This window comes from Humulus lupulus, chromosome 8 (genome assembly GCF_963169125.1).
Source record: "Humulus lupulus chromosome 8, drHumLupu1.1, whole genome shotgun sequence".
Taxonomy (NCBI): domain Eukaryota; kingdom Viridiplantae; phylum Streptophyta; class Magnoliopsida; order Rosales; family Cannabaceae; genus Humulus; species Humulus lupulus.
Window position 1 is genome coordinate 171671094 of NC_084800.1, and position 16409 is coordinate 171687502.

A 16409-nucleotide genomic window follows, 5' to 3' on the forward strand; every position below is an offset into this window, starting at 1 on the left:
AAATATGTAAATGAGCTAAAAACTGACGACGGGTCCCCTTATAAACCCGAACCCAGAGCTCTGAAATACCAAAAGGTTGAATCTCAACCTATAACCTTTACGGAGGACGACGCGTCCCATGTCCAATTTCCTCACAACGACCCATTGGTCATCACCCTTCAGCTCGCGAACAAGAGGGTTCACTGAGTCCTGATTGATAACGGGAGCTCAGTGAACATCCTCGATAAAACAACCTTAGAAAAGATGGGACTCGCGCTTCGAGACCTAAAGGCCTCTGCAACAACGTTGTACGGCTTTTCAGGACAGGGGATTGCCTGTATGGGGTCCATCGAACTCCCTGTGACCTTGGGAGACTTTCCAGTCTCAACAACCAAGATGATGGAATTCGTAGTAGTGGACCTACCATTGGCCTACAACGTGCTTCTTGGGAGACCCGCCCTAGTAGGGTTGGGGGCAGTTTCGTCTGTGAGGCATTTGGCCATCAAGTTCCCGACTTTTAGTGGCATCGAGACATTGGAGGGAGACAAGCTAGCAGGGAGGGAATGCTATAGCATCTCCATTAGAGGAAAGAAGCAGACGAGTGCATAAACGCTCATCATAATTCAGAATAAGGGTGGGACAGTCCTCGAAATAGATGAAGAAATCAATCCAAGAATAGAGGAAAGAGCTGACCTCGAACCACTGGAAGAGCTTGAAGAGGTCAGACTCGAGGACGCAGACCCCCCGAAGATAGTAAAGATAGGGAAAAACCTTCCCAAAAGAGACGAAATAGCAATTAATTTGCTTTTTGAAAAAGAATCAGGATGTTTTCGCATGGTCGCATTCGGACATGGTAGGGATAAGTCCGAATGTAGCGAGCCACGCTTTGAATATTGACAAAAGCTTCCCCCCGAATCAGTAAATGCGAAGACTACTGGATGGCGACAGGAAGAAGGCCCTAAAAGAGGAAGTCGATAGGTTGAAAGAAAACTGATTCATCCGGGATGCTTTCTACCCCGATTGGATAGCCAACCCGGTGCTAGTTCCGAAGCCTAATGAGACATGGCGGACCTGTATCGATTACTCAGACCTCAATAAGGCCTGTCCTAAGGACTGCTTCCCCTTACCTCGGATTGACCAGCTCGTAGATGCCACGGTAGGACATGGACTTATGTCATTCATGGATGACTATTCTAGATATAACAAGATTTCCATGCATGCCCCTGACCAAGAGCATACGAGTTTCGTGACAGACCAAGGGTTGTATTGCTACAATGTCATGTTGTTTGGACTCAAGAATGCTGGAGCCACTTACTAGCGACTCGTAAACATGATGTTCTCCGAAAAAATAGGCAATAACATGGAAGTTTTTGTTGAAGATATGTTAGTTAAATCTCAACATAACAATAACCATGTGGATGACCTAGACGAATGCGTCATCGTGTTACAGAGGTATAACATGAAGCTCAACCCTCAGAAGTGCTCTTTCAGAGTATCTTTGGAACAATTCCTAGGCTTCATTGTAAATGCCCGGGGAATAGAAGCAAATCCAAACAAGATCCAGGATTTGATTGATATGCCCTCACCTCGAAAGCATAAGGATGTTCAAAGTTTGACTGGAAGGATGGTGGCACTGGGTAGGTTTATCTCGAAATCTACAGACCGTGTCCGAGAATAATAGAAAGTGCAAAGGCATGTGTACTATGCCAGCAAAAGGTTGCTAGGGGCAGAATCGAGATACCCCTTGATGGAGAAGTTTGCTCTAAGCCTAATCCACTCATCTCAAAAGCTCCGACCTTACTTCCAGGCACACCCCATCCATGTATTGATCGATCAACCACAAAGACAAGTCTTATCCAAGCCAGAAGCCTCCGGTCGGCTGCTAAAATTGGTCGTTGAACTCGGACAAATCGAGATCACTTATCATCGGAGGACGACCATAAGAGGACAGGCCCTGGCAGACTTCATAGTGGAATGCACTGGAGTGACTAACGATGAAGTTATAACCCTGGCCCGCGAGTTGTGGAAACTTTATGTTGACAGGTCTTCCAATGCAAATGGATCAGGGGCAGGTGTAATTCTAATCACCCTAGCAGGAAGTCGATTTCACTCTCCTTTGAGATTTGACTTCAAAGCGTCGAATAACGAAGTTGAATACGAAGCTCTACTGGCAGGACTTCGTATAGCCAAGGAACTCAAGGCAAAAGCGATACATTGCTATAGTGACTCCCAGTTGGTGGTTAATCAAATTTTAGGGGAGTATCAGGCTCATAGGACGAGAATGGCTGCGTATTTAGAAAAGGCAAAAGAATCACTCGAGCATTTCAAGTTCTACGTGAGAAAATAGGTCCCCCGAGAACAAAACTCAAACGCAGATGCCTTAGCCAGGCTCGCTACATCTACCGAGGTCAACGAGTTGAATGTGGTGCCAATCGAACATCTAACGACACCCAGTATAACTAAGCTTGAGCATGAAGATGTTTTCATGATAAATTCTGAGCCAACCTGGTTGACCCCAATAGTTGAATACCTTGTGGCCGACATTCTCCCAGAAGAATAGACCAAGGCTCGGAAACTGATGTATCAGATCCCCAGGTACACCATTATAGATGGAATGCTATATAGAAGAGGATACTCCATGCCATTACTTCGATGTGTGACTCCACCCGAGGCTAAGAAAATCATAGAAGAAATTCATGAAGGATTCTGTGGGGACCACACTGGGGGCATAGCCTGTCCAAGAAAATCATACGCCAGGGGTACTTTTGGCCTACCATCAAGGCAGATTCGTTCGATTACGTCAAGAGAAGTGACAAGTGCCAACGGTTCACAACAATTCCTCGAGCTCCACCCTCCGAGTTAACTATGATGACCTCCCCGTGGCCATTTGTGGTCTAGGGAATTGACCTCATAGGCTCATTGCCAACTGGCAAAGGCGGAGTGAGGTACGCAGTAGTGGCCATAGATTACTTCACGAAGTGGACCGAAGCCGAACCTCTGGCAACAATCACCTCGAAGAAAGTCTTGGACTTCGTGGTAAAGAACATCATATGCCGATATGGGGTGCCAAGGAAGATTGTGTCCAATAACGGTACTCAATTCGACAACGATCTGTTTACCAACTTTTGTGAAAAAATGGGATAATAAAGAGCTTCTCCTCTGTGACCCATCCCCAAGCAAATGGCCTGGTCGAAGCTGTGAATAAAACTCTAAAGAGTTTGCTGAAGAAAAATTTGGAAGAAGCTAAAGGGAAATGGCCTGAAGAATTGCCCCAGGTTCTATGGGCATATCGAACCACGGCCCGTACTTCAACAGAGCATACCCCATTTTCTCTGGCATATGGTTGCGAGGCTATGTTTCCAATCGAGGTCGAAATTCCCACAATTCGTGCCCTCGCTTATGGTCAAGCCTCGAACCAATCCCAGCTCGAAGTAAGTCTGGACCTGATTGAAGAAAGAAGGGACGAAGCTCAGCTGAAAAATTCTGCATACCAACAGCGAGCTACCCGGTATTTCAATAAAAGAGTTCGAGATAGAAAATTTGGTGTGGAGGATTTGGTGCTGAGGCGTGTATTCTTGGTGACACGGGACCAACTGCTGGCATGCTCGGGCCTAATTGGGAAGGACCTTATCAGATAGAATTAGTCATCCGACCCGGCATATACAAGTTGGCATGATTGAATGGGAGTTTGGTACCACGAGCATGGAATGGCGAATATCTACGAACTTACTATCAATAGTGTAGGAATGATGTTGCTTGTAACCATGCCTGTTAATCTTTACTATATTCCGGTTAACAAATTATTCAAATAAAGTTTGATTTCATTTTAATATGCTGTATTTCTCTTAATTAAATAACCTATGGTCACACTCATAGGATATTAAGGGGGCATTAGTGGTACATATACCATCAGCTTGAAAAAACGAAATAGCATATACGAAAACCATACAAGTGTTTGGATATAACCAAATGCGCAAGCTAAGATAGTTTGGACATAACCAAACTATCAAAAAAACATATAAGTTTTTGGACATAACCAAATGCGCGAGCTAAGATAGTTTGGACATAACCAAACTATCAAAAACATATAAGTGTTTGGATATAACCAAACACGTGAGCTAAGTAAGTCTGGACATAATGAAATTATCAAAAGATAAAAGTGTTTGGATGTAACCAAATATGCGAACCAGATCAAAAACATAAGTGTATGGACTAGAAACCAAACACGACCTTAATAGGTTTGGAACAAACCAGCTAAAACTAATCGATAGTAAGTTGGAACGTAAACCCACTTCGCGTTAAGTCGAGATCGAGGTTGGAGTATCTTGGAAAACGATAGTTTTGACCTCATAACTTCAGGGAGCTACCCGAGGACGAGGAAAAGTAACTAAAAAAGTAAGATATAACTAAACCACTAGCGTTACGCGCCATATAAGTACCTTCGGGTGCATGGTAAAAGTAATCTCTGACCTTGACAAAATAACGAGATCGGATGCTGATATTTCGAGCAAACTGTGCATGAATGCATTGAACCTCGGGCTTAAATCCACCATATGTTTGTATGAATAAACAGACATATAAGATAATTTAATATAAAATGCATAAAATATTTCGACCTAAGAAATGTAAAGCAAGTATAATAAAGCAAAATAAAAAATGGTATCACAAATATCATTAGTATGAGCTCGAAAATAGCTCATAAGAAGGCAGCTCTTTCACGAGTTGTAACATTGTCTTAGCCCCAGGGGCATAAAAAACAAAAAACCAAACACAAAAACTATTACAAGGTATTCAGAGGGACGCAGCCCCAAAGCAAGATCCAGGAAGAAGGAGCATTTTCCTTGGCCTTCTCAGCATCTTCCTTGGCCTTCTCAACATCCTCCTTGGCTCTCTCTGCCTCATCCCGAGCAGCCTCCTCCTCATCAAGCTGAGCTTGCCATTTAGCCACAAGTTCTGCCTCAACAGAGCCTAAGAAGCTAGTGTCGAGGTCAACATTATTGGTCCAGATTCTGTACATGGCCAGATCAACCGCCCGATCCTTCTTCTCCTTAAAATCTACAAGGAGACGAGCTTTTTCGCCCTCCATGATCTTGAAAGTGGCGGCCTTCTCTTCCTCAATCTTGGCATTAATCTTCTCAAGCTCCGCAACCCGGGCACTCATCTTCTCAAGCTCCGCGAGCCAGGCCTTCAGCTCGTTGAGCTCAACTGTCTTGGCCTTTAGCTGTTCAGCTTCAGCCTCCATTTTTTCCTTTGTGTCCTTGAGCTCGTCACTGAGGTTGAGTTAGAGATCCTTCGATTCCTGAGCATAAGAGATGCTTGAATGGACCTCATTGTTCAACTTATAGTTAAGTTGAGCCGAGACAGCAATAGTCTGACATACAAAGAAGTCAAATTAGAATATGAACTAAGTATAAAAACAGCTAATAGCGAGATGAGAAAGATTACCACGGCAGTGAGCTTGATGCTCTTCTCATAAAGAGTGTTGAAGTCTCGAGCATTATTCAAGAATTGCCAATGAGGGGCGTCGAAGCTGCCAAAACTTTGGCACACCCGAGACAGAACGTCCGAGCCAAGAGTATCCCCGTGAGGTCCGGCTGCGTTATCAATTACATACTCATCGACGTGAGTAGAAATTGAAAGCAGATGTGTTTTGGAGGCTGAGGGTTTTTTTGGAGGTGGGCCAAGCATGGATTTGACCTGGATTGAAGGAGGAGGGGGAGGCAAGGTTGTAGTGGACGCCTCGACCTGAGGAGTTGGATTCACATATGAGCTCGGAGCAACTGGAATTGGTGGAGGAGGTGTCTTCTCGGTCCTCTTAGGGACCTTAGCAGGTCGGTCTGACCTCCGCGACCCCCTCGGGTGCTTACTCCTTTGGGCTCCACCGCCAGCAAGTACATTGTCGAGGTCGGAACCCATATCACCTGCACATTCACATCGAATTATGAGATATTCCAAAACAAAATAAGTTAGCATGATGCAGACAGGCAAAGAATGAAATGAAAAGCGGAGAGAAACCTAACTAGATCTCCGCCTCGAGCTCGTGCTCGGCGACCACGTAATTCCCCCATCTTCAAAAAAGGCAGGGGGAGTGCCTTCCCTATAAGTGGAAGTCAACCTCGAAAGGTCTCTATAGTCATTCATCCTGTATTGAACGACTATTCCATCCCATACCTCGTTTAGAATATACATGGTGTCATACTTCCCAAGCCAACTATCAAACATATGAACCCTCTCATCTACCCAAGACCATACATAAAAATGGTCCCTATCGTCCTCACACAACACTAATCTGTCAGGCCTATGCTTAAGTAGTGAGGGAGACAACAAATCCGAGCTAAGAACGACCGTACCTCTGTCACCCAAGATCGAGCTTGAGGCTTCATCATTAGCCTCGTTCCAAGATTGCAGGCTCCTACGACGCCGAGCTGGAGATGGAGGCTTAGCATTTTTCCTCAGGGGGAGGTTGTCGGTTGGGAGAGGCACAAGCTCCCACTGGGTATACTTTTTATTGGACCAGTAAAATGTGGACTGATCCCCCTCCAAGAGGCCGTAGGCTCAAAGTTTGTCTTCGTGGAGGAGATAGGAGAGGGACCTCCTGCCATAGGGAAGTCGGAGCAAAGCCTCCTTGTGCTCTGTCATCTCCTTGGAAGGGGTGGGACGATGATAGTTGGCAGGAAAAATGAACGTATTATGACTAAGCGCGAGCTTAAACAAAAACTCGAGCACAAAAAAGAAAGAATTTTTAGATACTTACGAATTCACCTGAATGAATAGTATCGAGATGGAGCTAGGCCATCTGTCCAGAAGAAGGCCTTCTTGAAGTCCGGAGGATGGTTGGGAAGATCCTTGAAGATCTTCTTCCCCTTGGGATAGCTCGAGAGGTAATAGAAGCCATCTCCTCCTCGAGCTCGGGAGGGATTACTTTTCAGACAAAAGAGATATAAGATCTCTTCAGGTGAAGGTCCTTCCCACTTTAGCTCATGGTAAAGTGATCTCAGAGCGGACAGAACCCTGTAAGAATTGGTGTTGAGCTGGAAGGGAGCTAGCCCAACGAAATCCAAGAACCCTTTAAAAAAAGGACTTCAAAGGCAGTACAACCTCCGCCTTCATGTTCTCCTGGCTCCAAGCTGCATACCTCAGCTTGCTGTCAGAATTCCCATCTCCCGAAGCACGGAAACTTCGCTCGTGGGAGGCCGGAGCTCGACACCTCAGTGAGCCCCGACAGTCCAATGTTGTGAAGGGCCAGAATGTCAGAGATCTTCCCTAATGATGAGATCGAGCTCCAATAGTGCTCGGCCTCAAAAAATTCCCTTCTTAGGGTAGGTACGGAGGTTGGCTGCGAGGTAGAAGGTTCCCCTATCAGCGAGAATTGGAGATCACCTGGCTTCAAAGCAACTGTCACCCTGAGCTTAGGGTCAAGGGGGATTGGTCTAGGCTTGGGGTCTGGATCTGGGTAGAGGGCGACCCTTAGTTTTTTGCTTTTTCCTTCTTCGACCTCGTCTATCTGACATCGAAAACAATATGATCGGCGGAAACAGAGAAATTGATGATTGTATAAGCGGCTGCAAATACGATCTCACAGAATCAAAGATGCCAACGTTGCTTTGTCTTCTCGGCTTGGAGAACATGCAAGAACTGGGCAACGAAGTTTCTGGTTTTTTCTCTCTAAGTAATTGAACGTAAAAGAAAAATGGGGAAGACGAGTGGGGATGTATTTATAGGCCCCCAAGAATGTTAAAAGATGAATTAATCAGGGCCATTGGCCAGATTCCGTATCAGATCTGACGGACAGGGACAAATGAAATGATAATACCATAAAGATGGCAGGTGAACGAACGTGGGCAGAGTTTCAAGGAACTCAAGTACTTTGATTGGCTAATACTCAACTGACGCGTGTCCACACTCGAGTGTATTTGATGGTACGGTTCCCAATGAAAGTAGTTCAAAAGTTTCCTTCTCATGGGATTCGAACTAATACTTTTGAAAGGCCAAACTGTTACACCTAGATTCCGAGACCAGAGATTATGACCTCAAAAACTGGATTCATCAAGTATGAGCTTGAAATATATGAAACACATCACTTGGTCCAATTGTAAAACCTTCGAAGTAAAATGGCAATCTCAAAGACGTAACCTTAGGATTCTTTCTAGGCTCGAAATGGTACGACATCGGGATATATCCGTTCTTGAGTGCCTTCAGATTGAGCAGCCCGAGCTTAAGAAGTGCAAGCTCGAGTGTGATAGCCTCGATAGTGTTTACCCGCTTCGAGCAAATCTTGGAGTAAGATGGCAAGTTCGTTACGAGTCCGTAAGTCTTGATAGTCACAATGCTGATTGCTGACCTCAAAGATTCGATGAGTTACCTAAGATAACCCGTTGTGTATGTGTGAACATATTTATTGTTGTAAAATCCCAATATTAAAGGGATATTATTTAGTTTGTTATTCATTCCCGAGTCTTCAGGGGACGTTTCCATGTATATAGAAGATATATCATTTAATGTCATAATTTTAAATTGATATACAAAATATCTTCCTGAAAAATGTGGGAACGGACTCTGTAACCTTCCCTATAAATAGAGAGGAATGACCATTTGTAAGATATAATCTGAGATCTTGAGAGAAAGCTTTGGATAGTTCAACCTTGAAGAATTTCCAGAAAACTCTAAGTCTTAATAATACAGACTCGTGGACTAGGCAGATTTAACTGCTGAACCACGTAAAAACCTTCTTGTTCTTCTTTACTATTCGTTCGCACCGTAAAAAAGGGCGTCAACATGTTTGATTAGGTATACATTTTTCCCTAATTTGTACTAAAAGCCTAAAATCATAATCCTTGCTTACAAATCAAGAAAATAATTTATATTTTTTTAACGAGCACTAATTTTTATTTTAAAATAGCATAAATTTTTTTAATTAATCAAAAAAGAAAGGGTAAATATTATTTTGGACCCTGTATTGTGAAAAAGTTACCGATTCAGTTCATTTGTTTTGCTAAATGATAATTTAGACCATGTGTTTTAAAAATATATCAAAATAGTACATTGACTCCAATTTTGGTCAAACTTTTTTTCAATATGACCAAAAGGCTTTCTTGTTTTATAACTTAATGATTTTGTAAATATTTATTAATATTTAAATATTAAAACTAAATTAAAATAATTTATATTTAATTAAAATATGAAAAAAATAAACAATAAAAAATAATAGAAAATTGAATCTTAATCTCTACCCTAAACTTAATTAATCAAAAATCTTAAATAAAACACAATTAAAAAACTAAAACTAAATAAAAAAAGCATACCCCTAAATTTTTTTGAGTTCATCCATGAAATCCAGATTCAAACGAGTTCATCCATGAAACCCAAATTCAAATTCCAAACCCATTATCAAATCAAAATATGTTCATCTAAACAATTAAAAACAATATTCATACTTCTCTCTAAAATTTTATTCAGATTTTTATACATCCAATTAAAACAAAAATCATTATATAGAAAAAAAGTAGAAAATGTTAAAGACAGATTTGATTTGAAATGAAAAAGTCCAGAAAATAATTCAACACAAACATAAGAATATCTTCCTTGCAATAAGAAGCCTCAGAACGTTTAACTACATGGTGTAAAAAAAAAGAGGTTATAATTAAAAAGAAAATCTACTAGGAAAAATAAGAATTGGTCTACTAAAGTGTCTTACATCATAGGCTGTGAATTTGTTGGACATGAAGTAAATGTCTTTAAAATTATTGGGATACCTGGGCAAATCGATGATGGGGGTAGTCTTTGGAAAATGGGTGAGGTAATAAACCCTTCTCCACTCGTTTTCTGATCTAGATTGGACAAAAGTACATAAGGTTGTCAAGAGTGAGGGCTTCCCACTCAATTTGGTGGAAAAAGGACCTTCGGGTCTGCCATAAGGCAGTATGAGTAAGGTGGGAGCTAGAATTTGGCAAACTTGACATGGTTAAGGTAGTCGATGAAGTAGGGGTCCAATGGAAGACAATCACTAGCTCGGAAATGCACTACGTTCTAAGACCGAAAAAGTATTATTAAATATATATCATAACACTTTTTGATGTGTTAAGGAAAGCGGTGTTATAGTAGGTTGAAACCTTTACATAACATTTTTCCATAGTTATAAACATGTGTTATGGTATAGCCTACAATAACACTTTTGGTGTGTTATTTTAATAGTTAGTTAAGTATTTCATTATGCTATTTATAAATAGATTATATAACACTTTTTTGTACTTAAAAAGTAGTGTTATGATACACTTTATAATAACACACTTTCTGCATTATAGAAAATAATTTGTATAACATAATTTTATGCTTATAAACAAGTGTTATTGTAAAAGATACAATAACACATGTTTTGTATTATCCTAATATTTGGATAAGCTTGAGTTATTATTATATAAACCCGTACATTATAATTATTTTTTATTGCTTTAATTCAAACCCGCTTCATTTAATATACTTAAGACACCCTTAACATTGTACAAATATAGTTTTGACTACCAATTATATGGTTCATAACACATATAACCAAATAATTGTGTCAAAATACATTCAATATAATATAAAAAGAAATCTAGACGTCTTAAGATATTCAACATTGCCTAATCAACATAAACAAAATATTCTCACAATAGTCAATAAAATAGTCTTAATAAGTTGCATATTCAAAAGTAAAGGTAGGAATTCTTGATCTTCCAAATGTCAGCACACCAAAGCCTTCCAAATCAGATTTTCTTTTGCACTTCACTTGTTGAATCAGGTAAATAAAACATAAAAGAAAAACTAATGAGGTCATGAAATATCATATCATTCATCTAAAATAGTCAATAATATCATGACACAACCAAATTTACAATAATTGGGTTTGAATAATAATGAAATTATTATATTACACACATTACTATAACAATCTATACTCAAGTGACCTTAGAACTTTAATTAAATGGTGCATAATATTAATTCAAATTGGCCCCATTATCATTTTGTCTTTCTCATCTTCTCTATCAAATCAATCAAATAATACTATCATAATCATGGATTGCATATCGGTTAATGGTGAACAAGCATGTATATAATCAAATAACCAAATAAATACCTCTCGGAATAACCTTTTGAGAAGGTCATGCAACTGTTGAACCAATAGCTTCTCGTATAGTTTGTTAATGCATCCTCATAGATGTTATCAAACCACAGGCCAACTTATTGCTTTACACAAAACACTACCCAAAAACAAAGTCAAAGGGTTGTGTATGCAGCTGACTCCTACTTTTGATGCCCTGATGATGCCATAAGAACAGCAACAGCCACAATAAACATAGACAACATACTTACTAGCAATATATATGTTCTTCTTGATGATTTTCTGTATTCTCCAAAAAAAAGAATTCCCCAGAAAGTGCTTACTAGTGGAAGTGCTTGCCAATCACCACCCCAAAAAGTCCATATTAGTATGTGATGCACATTTTGGTTCAGTTGAAATTTTTTCACAAACAAGTTTATCTCACAAAATAGAAGTTTGGAACCAAGACAAAAAAATATATTTGAACCAACCTGAATAGCATCTGCTGCAGCATACCCTACAGCTTGGCCTCCCATGAATTGGAGACCATTGCCAAACCCGCAGAGCAGACCGGCCATTAAGGCCCAGCCTCTGCCATTCTAGTCGTTCATATAAGCCTTGAATGATGATTTGGGTAAGTCCAACATAGGGTAGTAAAGGAATGTGATGTTGAGGATTATAGCAAGGACAAAACAAGATACTGAGAAGTAAAAGAATGCAGTGTAGAAAACCAAGTGAGGAACCCCATCTTTCAATGTATGCCATTGATCATTTGTTGCCAAGTTGAATGCTAGTGAGAATAGAGAAAAGCAAACACCAGCAAAGAAACATATGGACATTCCAATGAGTGCTTTTCCCAAACACCTGTAGCAAGAGTTATAATTATTAATTGTGATAGAGAATCTGAGATGTTTGGATTTGAATGTAAGGTGATGAACGTCCAAATATTGTTGTGTAGTATTTTTGCAACACAAGATTATCATGTTTCATCTAAATGTGAGAATTTTAATTGATTTTCCATATTGAAAATTATTGTCTTTTACAGTGCCATCTATAGTGGTACAGCTAGTTTTCTGCTCATTATCATTATCCTTAAGTGCACCATCAAACAAAACAATTTAAGTAAAAATTGCATCACTCAACAAGCTCAATGATTTTCTTTTTAGAAATGAATAAAAATAAGATAATTCTTAGATAACCTTAACATTTAATGAACGAAACATACCCTTCTTTAAATGAAAAACCTTCAAGCTTTTCTTTATTATCAGCTGCATTAGATGAGTGGACAGCAGAACAAGGCAAACTGCAACCAAGAAGCATCCAATGCCAGGGAAAAGGATCTCGACTCTATTAATTCTATCGTCTAAAAGTAATTCAAGGTTATTCTTGTCACTATTAAAGATCGCAACAGAAGCAAAAAATTCAATATCTATAAGAGCAACACACACAAACATTAACATTTAGAAATGGTCAGAGAGAGAAAGAGAGAACGAAAGAAAGGACCTATAACAACTGTTATGCTTGCAGTGATCACTTCTGTGACTAATAAGCCAACAAAAGCCCAAGCATACTGAGTTGAGAGATTTCCAAGGCTAAGTACCACCTCTCCTGCCATTGCAAACATCACAGAAGGCCAATTATCTTGCACCAATCACCCTAACATGAATCAAAACCAAATACATACAATACAATACAAATCCATTATGGAAAATAGATGAAATTTTCATTATGCTGTGTTCCTTATCACTGGTCTCTCCAAACAACACCACATTCATCAGAGATAATATAGAATGAATGAACTAAACTTTATCCAAATATATGCAAGTGTTGAATATTTGTGATTCAACACTTGTAGTGAGCTCAAAAATATAATCAATACTTAAGATAAAATGATCTCTGTAAATGTACCAGAGACATGAGACTTTATTATTTATAGCTGAATAGTACAAAGATACATAGAGAGGGAAAAAGGAGCTGGAAACCAAGAAGTGATTAACAGAAAACTAACCACACTAATCAACTAACTATGGCAGAACCTATATTATAGTTAAAGCTAACTAACTACATGTGCTAAAACTTAAGCCCAAGCAAAACAATCAAAACCACCCATTTTGTTGGGATATTTAAGCCAAAGCAAAACAGCCAAAGTGACTCCTGACTTAAAGGGTGGTGATAAACCATTTTGCAGACAAAGATCATCCTATGCCTATGAGGATTCTCTTTCACTGTCAAATGGTCGGGCTACCAATTCTTTGATGTCATTGTCGAATCCAATGGTGCTTGTTCAGCAATGACAATAGTCATGGAGGGACTTGTAGTGGGGGACTTCCTAAACTAAAGTGATAACTTAACACTGACTTAACTTAACTTAACTTAACTTAACTTACAAGGTCAAATCAGAGAACACAAACAAAAAAAAAAAAAAAAATCAAGAACAACACCATAAGAGGGGAATCTTTTTCAATAATAAAACTGTTCAATTCTGAAACCACAGAGATAAATATTTTAAAAAAAGAAAATGGGAAAGGAGTTCAAATCCATTATAGTTGTACAGAGTTTTATAATTGAGGCTCTGTTATTTGTTGTATAAAAGAATATTTTTCTTGCTAGGCATATATTTCCATAAGTTCCCTTCAATGCATCACAAACAAATAAAATAAAGTCAACTAAAAAAACCTTACACCAAAAAAACAACACATTATCTTAAATGGATAATAAAAAATAATATATTATATGGAAAGAAAATAAGCTATTGTAGGTCATATCGAGATCAAACGAATAGATGACCTCACCTTTCTTTATTGTTGAGGATGTTGCAGAGCGAGAGAAGAGTAATTTATTGGGCATCTCACATAGTTGAGACCAACATAAAAACTAGTGGCCGGAAGGGAATAGAGCGAGAGAGTTAGAAAGAGGAACACGAAAAATGGGGGAAAACTCTCAAGTTTCTCCATAGATTCTTGTGGGTTTAATTTCAGAATACAAGTCCTTGATTTCTTAAACAAAAAAATAAACTGGCTTTCTCCTGGAGCATAGGAGCAGTTAAGAGGATAAATTAATTAGAAGATGGATGTTTTAATTAGGGCTTCATTTGTTATCAAATGAGTGGGATGATAAAAGTATAACATATTACTCAAACTAAAGAAAAACAATTAAACAAGAAGTTGGTATGTACAAAAACTAATTAAGAACAAAAACTCTTCAAACATATTCTTTAACACTGAACAAGAACTAACACATACACAACAATTGTGCTCTCAAGCTTTCTCTCAACGCATAAAACTCTATGCTCTTTCTTGTATTCCAATACTTACAACCTCTCTCTAATTTTTCTCTCTGAGTTCTCTCAATCTAAAACAATTCAAACAAAATTAAAAATATATATATATATATATGTATACACATATTGCTAACCCTCTTGTTTTACGTAAGGCAGCCTGCACATTGCAAAACCAACAATAAATCACAGGTAGACTTCTCTTCTTCTTAATATTTTTTCTTTCTAACGTAGCATAAATAAGAGTGCACCATAAAGGATAACAAAATCACAAGACCAATGGAAATGTATTTTACTGAATGTTGCTTTTTCTTAGGAAGAATTTGCACCTGTTTGTATAATTTTTGAAGAACTTCCTCATTAACTCATCCACAACAACATCTTCTAACTGTGATGGAAAATATCATAAAGTCAAATTTATATAAGAGGATTAGTTAAAGCCAAAGCTTTACAACCTTAATTAACAATCAGAATACCTTCAACACAGACTGCTTATTAGCTTTCCGAATGTGAATATTGGCAAGGAGAAGAATTAGATGTTCCCTTTGGTTGCAACGTTTCCTTCCTGGTTAGAAAACACATTATGAAAATTCAGAGAAGCATCAAAATATGAGCAACGCAAAAGAAAGAGCACATAGTCCAACCATGGAAAACAGAAATCAGAAGTACTTGGCAAAAAAGGCATGAATGGCCAAGTAAAGTCATATCTCAACCTTTTTCTAGAGATTTTCTAGTCAGAAGCTATCTCCTTTAACATCTATTTTTTTTTAAAAAAAAAAGACCTCAGAGCCATCGATAGTTTTCCAAACCATGAAATAGTCTTAGGAACGGTACAATAATCAAATTTAGAGCACCATAACACCAGCTGCGGAAATTATTGTTAACTGGACATTTTTTTCCTTTGAAAAAGACAGTAATGAAAAAATATTATTTTGTCAGTTAGGGACAAGTGAAGACAGCCATCTAATAGCAACACTGACAAAACAAAAGAACCATATTTTGCTCTAAGAACTGCAATATGAGTTTTGCTCAATACACCAGAGCATACATTTAGTTCTAATATTGTTATATATTAAATGTTTCATGATAGCCATATGTGTGATAATCAGGAAAACCCCACTCTGAACTTTGTCACAGTTGTCTCAAACAAAATGAAGAATTTTTTTTATAAGTTTCATGCAAGTCAATACCTGAAATCAAGAATTTCAACATCTAGGAGTAATTATACACAATTATGTTAGGAAAAGAGATGCTTACCGCCCATGTAAAAAGAAGGTTGACTTTTGCCCTTTCCTTTCCTGTGTTCACCAACTGAAAACAGACAAAGTCTACTAAGTAACTTTATAACAACAATATCAAATTCGTAAATTTATGACTACAATATCATATTCTAGAGCATGCTGAAATATTCACATACTTATTTAAGTTACACTTATACAAAATTTAAAAATTAATAACAAAATCAATTCATACAGGAGAAAATACAAGGAATGATATTCATCATATAATCACACCGAACAACATACATGAGCAGGGGAATTTATTTCAATAATAAAGAAGGGCAGGAAGAAGCATCGTCTTTTTAAAAACTATAATCAAAGGACTCATTTAACAATATACCCAAGTAGTAACCTGATACTCACTTCTCTACTTATGCTTGACATAAACAACTCAGCAAAAATTTTAAGCGACTTACTGATTGTTCAACATGGAACCAATTGTTCAACATGGATCCAATTCATCTGCCATTGATCCCATTTTCTGCATGAAGAAGTAAGCAATCCAATTCATGAATCAAGCTTTTGAAACTCATGAAACAACTTCAATTACTAGTTCAGATCACATCAAACTAATTAGTTTCAAACACTACTATAAATAAGTAAGCAATCCAATTCACCAACATGCATTACAGTAGTCATTGTAGCTTAATCAAGGAAAATAACAATTAACGCTTTCCTTAAATATTTCATTCTAATGAGAACTTGGCTAAATATTTGTACTTATTTGGCTGCAACTTGTTGTTTTAAATTTTCACCTCAAATATCTTGTTGGAACGAGCTGATTTTTTTTTTCTTT

General features: G+C 38.3%; 1 pseudogene; it reads right to left on the reverse strand.

The window, feature by feature from the left end:
- Positions 1-11183: 11183 nt before the first annotated feature.
- On the reverse strand, positions 11184-12695 carry LOC133794697 (ureide permease 1-like; annotated as a pseudogene).
- Positions 12696-16409: the final 3714 nt, after the last annotated feature.